The 10,539-nt window shown below is 31.1% G+C and overlaps 1 long non-coding RNA gene across 1 annotated transcript; it reads left to right on the top strand.

Annotated features, from left to right (window-relative positions):
- The first annotated feature begins 5,421 nt into the window (after positions 1-5,421).
- On the top strand, positions 5,422-10,335 carry LOC104646825 (uncharacterized). The gene is made up of 2 exons (XR_002027594.3): positions 5,422-7,509; positions 9,864-10,335. It is a non-coding gene; the product is annotated as an uncharacterized lncRNA (long non-coding RNA).
- The last annotated feature ends 204 nt before the right edge of the window (positions 10,336-10,539 follow it).

The following is a 10,539-nucleotide window of genomic DNA, read 5'->3' as shown; positions in this document are numbered from 1 at the left end:
TAGACTTAACTCCAACTTGTTATTACTATTGTTCGGTTGATGACTTCCTTAAAAAGTAAAAGCATAAAAGGGGGTTTTTGTACTTCCTAATAAAATAAAAAAAATAACTAACAAACTTGACAGAGACACTTAACAGCTTTTAATGTTGAGTTTTAATCAAGTAATCAAAGTAACTAGGGTTTACGTGTTCCCCACAGGTTCATAACTTTATAATTCTAGCTATAACAATTCTTTCCTAGTATCTTGCATGCAAAGTGATAAGCTATGTATTTCTAAATCCTTGGTCCGGCATCTAGAAAATCTCACTCCGCACCTTGGTCCGGCTACGTGTGTTGCTTTCCTAACCCTTATCCTTACCTCATATTAAGCATCATATTCGATATTTGACTCAGTTATTACCTCGTACCAATCAATACTAGCCTATTAGATAGTATACACTAAATCTATGTTAATAATTCTTTTCCTATTATCTACCTCCTTGGTCCGGCAAGTAGCATTAAGGCGAGTTCTAACGTTGATCATCCGTTAAAAAGACTTCTGTGCGAAAGAATTATTAATACATGCAAGACACTATTCTAGAATTGTTATTTTAGCTAGGGTTTATCTCATTATTTGCCTATGGTTCCCACAACCCTAGTTATAGAGTTTAGTTCCTCATAGCCATAAACACAATATTCAAATATATTAAACAAGAATTCATGTACTTACTTTAATGAGAAAGAATAAAGTCTGAAAATTTGCTTGATTAATCAACAAGAGTTACTTGTAAGAATCTACAACAATCAAAAACTCAGAAAAACAAAGTCTAATAATATAATGTTTAATCTCCAAGAGTCTAACCCCAAAAACGAGGTTTTTCGAACTATTTATAAAAAAATAAAAACCTAATTAAACAAGGATTCTAATTACTGGAAATCTGTCAAAACGCGGTTGGGTCGACGGACCACGCGACGGAACGTCGTGGTCATGACGGACCGTCGTGGGCTCCGTCGCCCCATACTTGGTGCAATTCTTCTGCTTCTTTATTCATTCCCCTCGACGGTAAGTGTGACGGACCGTCACAGGCACGACGGTCCGTCGAGGGTCTTCGTTACCAAATACTTCAACTCTTGGAATCTGGGTACTGGGATCACTTCTCTGATCTTCGCGATGAACCTGCAGGACGGACCGTCACAAGCTTCGTAATCCCACACTTGGTCAGACTTCCCCATCTTCCTTCACCAGCTTCTCTACGCTGCCACCTACGGACCGTCACAAGCACGACGGACCGTCATAAGCTCGGTAGGTGGTCTCTTCTGCATTTTTCGCTCAAAATCTCCGCATTCAGTTTTAGACAGATTTCCTGCAAAACAAAGAAAAACTTATATCAAAATTAGCACAAAAAGGCTTTCGGACACAATAAACTTAAGGAAAAGGTATTAATTATACCATGAAACCACGGTATATCAGAGATACACCACTGCATGACCCTAAGTCTAACACTCGAACTAGGTGTTTGATAATCTAGTAGAGTAATGAAATTTCAAGTGAGTGTGAGGAAAAATTTGAATAGTCCACTATTTGTACTAAGCTAGAACTCTCCTGGTTAGTCCTGCTAAAAGTAAGTTGTAATAGATAATTAGGAAAGGATCATAGGCCCTTGTTCAATGTAGCAAATTTTTAGCCTAAAAAAGAATGAAATTAATCCCTTTCTTATCCAAATGATTTGAGATTAAAATAGACCTTTCTTTTTCACCCCAAATGATCTTTTCTGGGAATAATGTGTTGGCCCTAGTCTCTCCTTGGATATGTGCACCTCAGCTTATGCCACAAGCATAAGTTGAGGGTGGCTAATGCAGTAAACAACCTTTTCATGGCCCTGACCCAACTTTGGGTGTTGTGTACTTTGACTTATGGCAAAAACATGAGTTGACGGTGGCTATTATGAGAAATGCTCTGGAAAGTGGGGTTGAAAGAACAAAGTGAGAGAAAGAACAAAAGGAAAGTGACTCAAGAACCAGTTGAAAGAAAAGTGAAATTAAAAAAAAAAAAATATATATATATATATATATATAATAAATACAAGAAAGAAAAGAAAAAGATTCACTTACACAAATGAAGAAAGAAGGGAAAATAGCAAGGTGAAAGAATATGAGAAATGAGGCAAAATAAAACAATAAAAAGTGGTACGTTTAGCCGATATGTCAAGGAGGGCAAAAAAGTCACTAAAGTATACATAGATATACCCTACCTGACCCTGAGCCTATGTTACAAGCTAAGAAAGTTCTATCGTGATCCTCAGAGTTGTATGGCGAACTTATAGAAGTGAAAATAAGGGAAAGCTTATGATAATACGTATGAATGAGTTGTGAATTTGTTCTGAGAGTGAGTGTTGAAAAGTAACCCTTATACTTAAACTGAAATCATTGTGTGAAAAATGAGGATGTTGTTTGAAGTAAGGACACTTGTAGCAATACCGGAAATATTAGCACCTCGGTGAGAAATTTAAGAGGATAGATGTCAGTGTGTGATGAGTCTGTGTCATGGTCTGATTCCACATAATTCAAGCGTAATAGTGATAACATGCATAAATATGATGAGACTGATCGGGATCGATAGCCAAATGATTGCGAAAGCTAAAATATGGATACTACTGTACAAAGATTTTGTAGTGAGTCATAGTGTGTCGTCGCTTGAGGACAAACAACGAATTTAAGTTGAGAGTGTTGATATACTGTGGTTTCACGCATTTTTAATGATGTTTTCTTAAGTTTAGTGTGTGTTCAAAAGCCGTTTTGCATTGATTTTTATGTAAGTTTCTATTTGTAGGAAATCTGTCCAAAGATGAACGTGGAAGTTTTTGAGTAAGAAATGCAGTAAAGTTACCACCTACAGAGCTTATGACGGTCCATCGAGCTTGCGACGGTCCGTAGGTGGCAACATAGTGAAGCTGCAGAAGGAAGATAGGGAAGTATGACCGAGTGTGGGATTACGAAAGTTCATGACGGTCCATTCTACTAGTTCATCGTGATGATCAGAGAGCAATCACAGTACCCAAATTCTAAGAAGTTTAAGTATTATGGAACGGAGACCCTCGATGGACCGTCGTGCTTGGAATGGTCCGTCATACCTTTTCGTCGAGGGTAATGACGACAACAGAAGAAGAATTTGTGAAGTGTGGGACGACGGTTCGTCACGAGGTCCGTTGACTCGGACGCGTTTTGATAGAATTTCAGTAATTAGAGTCCTTCTTTTATTAGGTTTTGTTTTTTATAAATAGTTCGAAAAACCTCATTTTTTGGGTTAGACTTTTTGTAGTAGACTCTTTGTTATTAGACTTTTTGATTGTTAGGCTTTTGAGAGAATCTTTAGTTCTCTTGTTCAAGTTTTGAAGGATTAATTTCAACAATTGTTACACTTTTTCTGAAATTGATTCTTGGCGATTTTGTTGATTAATCAAATGAATTTCTGGATTATATTCTTTCTCATTAAAGTAAGTGCATGAATTCTTATATTAAATATAGGAATATTGTGATTATGACTATGGGTAACTAAACTCCATAACTAGGGTTGTGGGAAGCATGGGTGAATAATGAGGTAAAATCTAACTAAAATAACAATTCCAGAATAGTCTTGCATGTATTGATAAATCTTTCGTTTAGAAGTCTTTTTAACGGATGGCCAACGTTAGAACTCGCCTTAATGCTACTTGTTGGACCAAGGAGGAAGATAATAGGAAAGAACTATCAACATAGATTAGTGTATACTATCTTATCGGCTAGTGTCGATTTGTACAAGGTAATAACTTAGTCAAATATCGAATACAATGCCCAATATGAGGTAAAGGTAAGAGTTAATATAGCAACAAACGTAGCCGGACCAAGGTGCGGAGTGAAATTTTTGAGATGCCGGACCAAGGATTTAGAAATACATAACTTATGCCTTTGCATGCAAGATACTAGGAAAGACTTGTTATAGTTAGAATTATCAAGTTAGGAACCTGTGAGAAACACTTAAACCCTAGTTGCTTTTATTGATTGATTAAACTCCAAGATTTGAATCTGTTAGTGGTTTAGTTTAATTTAGATAGTTATTTCATTAATTTTAGAAATAAAAACCCCCCTTTTATCGTCTTTTGTTTTCTAAGGAAATAATTGACTAAATAATAGTAATAATAAACTAAAATTAAGTCTGAACTATTTTTCTCGTGGGAACAATTCCAACCTCATTAGTTGGGTTATTTACTTGATACAACCGCTTTACTTCTCAAATAAGAAGTAAGTTTGAGCGTATACCCCCCCCCCCCAGTAAGAATTGATTCATGAGCTTCTGAATTTACAAACAATTGGGAATAATTTGTTTTATAAAATTCAAATACTTTCCAAAGTCATTTTAATTAATCTTAGTCGATTTTTTATAATTTATAATTAGTAAATATATTTTCATATAGTTTTATAGATATTGTTAGTATATTTCATAAACATTTGAAAATCATCCGAAAAGGATTTTAATTTTAGTAAGTATTCTATTAAATTAGTTTTTGTTAAAATTAAGAAAGATTTGATCACTAGTTTACAATTAAATTGATTATTTTATTTTTGCTAAAATTAAAAAGCTCGTTAATTCATTAAAATTAATTTATCTTATTTAAATTTTAGTCAAATTCTCTAAATTAAATTTAATTTGACTATTTCTTAAATTTCAAAGACCACCCATTTCCATTAAACCCATTAAAGGACCAAATTTTGGGCCCTATTCAAACATAGCCACCATTTCTTTTAGGGAAATTTTTCAAAATGTCAATATTTTAGCATTTAAGAGGGCTCATTAGCAACACTTTCAATATTTAGTAATAATGTCAAATTTAAGTTTGTTATGTATCTTATTTATGTTTTTATTATTTGTTTTTATTTAAAAAATATAATTATTTAATAACAAAAGGGAGAAAATCAAGGGAGAGAATATTTCAAAAAAAAAGTAAGGATCCTTAATTTTCTCATCAATTACATTTTCAAATAAAATTTAAATTTTATTCTTTTTTTTCTCTCCAGAATTTTTACCTTTTTAAAATTATATTCATTTCACAATATATTCTATTTATATTTATTATAGTTTTTTATTAGTTTGGATTCATTCCAATAGGTATGCCGAATTAATCTATATAGTCATTTAAGAAATATATTTGTATTTTCATATATTTTTTTCCCTATATAGTTAATTTTTCATCAAAAATCTTGTACGTATTCATTTCAATATGTATTTTATTTGTATTTCTATTTATTCTAGTTTTTATTTAGAATTTTGTATAATAATATATAAAATACAAAAAATTAGTATGATGAAAAAGTAAATGAAATATAAAATTGAAAAGGAATAATTGAATATTTGGTGTACTCATTCTTAAATAAAATACATAACTAGTTAACATACCTTTAGAATAAATACAAATTAGAAAAAAATGTCAAATTCAGAAACAATGCAACATAATTTTTGAATGAATACAACTGTTTATTGTAAAAATACATACTGACTTAAATAGTATCAAAATTCAATAAATACTTTCAAATTTATGAATACAAAAAACAATAAAACTATGAAATACAAGAATACTAAGTGTGGTACATTGACATAACTATAAAAAAAAACATAATATAAAATGAATTATATATATGAAATACGATTCCAAATCTATGGATATAAAATACAATAAAATAATGAAATACAAAAATACATACGTCATGCAAAACAACAAAATTCAATATACACTTCCAAATCTATGAATACAAAAAACATCAAAACTATGAAATATACACAATCAAACTCATATAGTGTGTTATATTGACATAGCTAACACAAAAAAAAAATAGAACACAAAATACAATAAATATATGAAATATAAAAATAAATACTAACTATAACACAATAAAAATTCCATATACACTTCCAAACGCATTGTAACATGAATTTTTTTTAATCTTAAAAATTACTAAACAAATTAAACTAACATGCAAGACACAGAACATGTAAAAAAAAAACCTCTTCTCCAACAAATTGGTTTTCTTCAACTTCATGGTTATGAATTTGTGTGGAATTTTGCACATCGACGGATTCAGGCATTTTTCTCCGTCATATATCATCCTTAGAAGCGGAACCTACATTGTTGTTTAATTCTTGAGTGAAAAAAAAATTTAATGATGGAAAATCGGAAGAACTTTGATTAATTTGTCTAATAACTCTAATAACTCTCTTGAAAACGTCAATTTAAAAGAAAATTATGTAGTCTCAAACCCTAAAAAATATTTTAAGGACAACAACAAAATTAAAAAAAAACACTAAAATCAGTAAGTAAATAAATAAGGAATCTGAAAAACATAATACCCAAATTATTGTTAATCTTCAAATTAAATCTTGCAACGAAATTAAATGAGAATAGTAGAAAATATTAATATATTGAATAGAAAATCTGTGGAATTGATTTGGAAGAATGTTAGATAGAAAAAATAAAAGAAGAATAAGAAAAGAGAGAAAAATCTGGAAGTTTGATTCGAAAGAAAGTAAGAAAGGGAAATTGATAAACTTAAGAAAAGAAAGAAAAAAATTAAAATAACATTAACATTTATTCAATTACATAAATATAGAAAAATGTGTAATCTATGAGAGAGAAAAAAAACCTGTAAATAATGAGAGAGAAAATATTAATAATATCATAATAATTATTTATTTTTAAAATAATAATATTTTTGACATGTTTATTAATATTATTAAAGTATGGATATTATCACTAAATAAATTGGTTTTTTTGATTAGTTAGCTAAATTTTCCTTTCTTTTAAGCCTATTCCCAGGCCCAATCCCATTTTCCTTTAATATCCAGCCATAAAGTCGACCCTACCCACCTCCCTAACCACTCAGACCCGGCCCAATTTCCACTCCCAAAAAGATACCCAAAGAACCTATAAGTTCAACCCAACGTGACCGGACCCCTACGTCTCGTCTTCTTCTCTGTGTGAACTCCAGACGCGAACCAGAACGTGAGTCCAGCTGCCTAGCGCGTCGCATCCCTCTCCTCTGTCCTTTTCTATCTGTATGTGAGCAGTGCTATGTGGAGCAATCTCCTTTCTTGAGTGTCGTTTTTAAAAAATCAAACGGCTACTTTCAAAGTTCCAGTAGAAATTGGTACAGTGACAATATTTCACCTTATCTCCAATTCGAATTTCAAATTCGGGATAACATACAAAATCTGCCTGATTTTCCCCCTATTCCGAACCCTATAAATTCCCTATATATACCCTCTTCTCCATTCATTGAAAGGCGGGGGTTCTTCACTGAAAAAATAAAAGTAAGAAATATTCTATCGGGATATAGAGAAATATGATTGTATAAAAAGCAGTAGAACAGGGAGGAGAACAAATATTTTTTTATATCGAAGTTTCACCCGCTCTGTCCATTAGTTGGGAATTTTCATGGTTTAGAGTCCTTGTTGGTGGGATAATATGCTCCTGCTCGTCTAGTATCACTCCTGCCCGGAAAGGTATCTTCCTTTTGACCTTAGCTTATTTTAGCGGACATCTCATTTATATGAAGCTTACTGTTAGCTGTGGTTCACACGGCTAGTTATGGGCAGTTCGGTTCCAAATTGAGTGTGATTTAGTTTTATGAAGTACAAGTTATTGTTCTTTTCTTTCGTGATAGAATGTTGTTGTATGTATCGTCCATTAGATGCTACAACTCATTCTTTACTACTCTTACTTTCCGTGTTTGTCGTGTCCTTTAGCATTTTTTGTTTAAATTAGCTTCCATGTTCGTATTGCTTAAAATCTGTTGCGATGAAAATCATTTGTTACTTGTCTCCAAGAGTATCTCTTGTTTCCTCTGAATAAGAGTTGAATTTCAATCTTTCATATATAATTGGTAGTTTTTAGATTTGTTGACTCGGTAGCATATGACCTGCAAACTGGTGGGTTTCTGTTTTGTTTACGCTCGAAGTGGTTTTATAGCTTTTGGTTTGTCAACTACATAGGCTGTTTAGATAGACTTCTTCACCATTTTGGGTGTTACAACTTATACTATCATCTAAAAGGGTCATTTTGCCTATTTGAACTTGATGTTCATTATGTTCTCATATTACTGTACCAATTAATGGCTTTTGAATCTCGTAGTGATTCAATTTTTCATGTAGGATAAATATTCAAAGTCTTCTCTGAAACTATTCGTTCTCTTCTCAGTGAAGTCTTAATTTTTGGGTTAAGATTTTGTTTTTGTTCACCTGAGTTGAATATGTTGCCTTTATTATTTTTAGTTAAATCTTTGTCTATTGCCTTGCTCTCATGTGTAGTAGCCATCAAAATTAGTTGGCTTGAGAATAGAATATTAGATTTTATTATATCTTTTGCATAAGTTATTTTAATATTAGTCCAAAGAGTTGTTGAATGTGCCTTACACGTGATTCAAAATGTGCATTCTCCCTTATGTTTTCTTTTTTTCCAGTGAGCTTATTTCCATAAGTTTGTTGTCATTATAAGTGTTTGACTCTTGATTCTTCATATTGTGGTATAAAAGTGTATCAACTTTTAGGTATATCAACTTGATGCTCACTATTAAGCACTTTGACTTGATGATTAATTATTATAAATGTGCTTTTGCTATTGAGCGTCTGTTTAGCTATTGATGGGCAATTGAGCTTGTTATTATCCCACATGCTTAGTTATCTTAGTGGAGTCTCGTTATGATTAGTTATTAATCCTTATTATCTTTTTTTTTTCTCTCGCATGAACTTTTGATCCGAGTCCACTTGAGACTCACCCCTTGCATAACGCCAAGTTTAATTCCTTCCAGTCAGTACCAGAATGAGATACAGGTTCCCGGAGTATAACATGACTGAAAATTAAATTTGCAGGCCTCCAAAAGCTCAGAAAGGAACTTATATACCACTGTATACACTGATATACAGTCAAAAAATATGGTATATAGGTCCAAAAAATATACTCGTGCTCGAGGAGCTGAATTAAGACGTACACACTAAGTATACAATCCAATATACAGGGAAAAGAACCAAAATACAGCCCATATACGGTAGTATAGGATCAGTGTGTACGCTGAATTTTGAAGGAAAACAGGCCCAAAGGCCTAAAATTTTACAGCAGTAAAATTTGGACCAACAGTCCAAATTTGATATTTCTTTTCCTTCTTATTTATTTATCATAATATTTGACTAACAATTTATGTTACCTTTGTTTGATTTAATTAATTCTTGATAATAGTCATTTCTCTTATTTTTATACATATTCAAAATTCATATACATATATACATATACATATAAATTTTACTTAGTCTTTATTTATTGGGAAAATTACATAGGATGACAAACATTCCTATGTAATTAGTTAATAAGGGTATAATTTAATTTATTTACTGCCAGTAAATACAATTATAAAATTTTTTGCCATAATTAATGTGACCCACTATCTATTTGTATACAGAATAAAAATAGTCATCCACAGATTTTTATATAATTTTATTCAAAATCAAATTTATCTCTCCTATTCTCATTCCATATCTTTTCCTAAAATTACTCTTCCCTTCTAATTTGAATTTCCATTGGGAAAATTTTGACGTTCTCCCTTCGATGTTCTTTCACTTTTGTTAGGTAACCGCCAAATTAATGACTTTCAATATTTTTTTTCTTGATACAACAATTGTATATGTAGTATGATTGTTAGTTTTTTCATATATTTTTTTTTAAAAAATCTTTATTACTTATCAGATTACAAGTCTTTCAAAATCAGAATAGATGATTTCTATCCATGTATGAGCATTACGAGAGGTATGCCATTGCATGTCAATATTGTTGATAATTCACCTTCGTATCAATTTGGTTAATTCAGGATTCAAGGTTAATGTAGGGTCTATGGCAAAACATAAACAAGTTTAAGTTGAACAATCTATTGAAGAATTGAGATCCATGAAAAAAAAAAGATCCAATGGCAATTCATAAAGTCATCAACGACGCGAAATCTAGCGGCATTAAGATTGTTGAAGGTGGAAGTAAGAGAAAAGTCGTAAAACATTGATTCAAAAGAGATTGAATCTGCCTCATCAGAAGTGGACAAATCTGAAGAATATCGGGAACATCAGGTTGTGTAATTTATATACAAATTACAAAGTTATGTATATAGTGGTTTGTATATTAAGTTAATATATACAATGTATTATGAAACAGTTCTTAATTGTATATTCTATTAGTTGTATACCAATTACTAAAGTTAGGTATATAATGGGTTGTATATTAAGGTAACATATACAAAGTCTTATGAGGCAATAGCTATTTCTATACAATTATTTAATTTTGTATAAAAATTTTTGTTAAAATCACTCTATAATATTATAATACATTATACAAATTCGTCAATATATACAAAAAATTATGAACATAATAAAATATAGTATATATAAACGTTACACCCTCAAATATATAAACATATTTCAAGCTTACTATATATACAATTAACAAATGAATATTATATACAATCAGTTTAATCATTAATGTTTTTTTTAAAAAAA

The sequence above is a fragment of the Solanum lycopersicum genome, chromosome 4, assembly GCF_036512215.1.
Source record: "Solanum lycopersicum chromosome 4, SLM_r2.1".
In the NCBI taxonomy this organism is placed as follows: domain Eukaryota; kingdom Viridiplantae; phylum Streptophyta; class Magnoliopsida; order Solanales; family Solanaceae; genus Solanum; species Solanum lycopersicum.
This window is presented reverse-complemented; position numbering and strand designations above follow the sequence as displayed.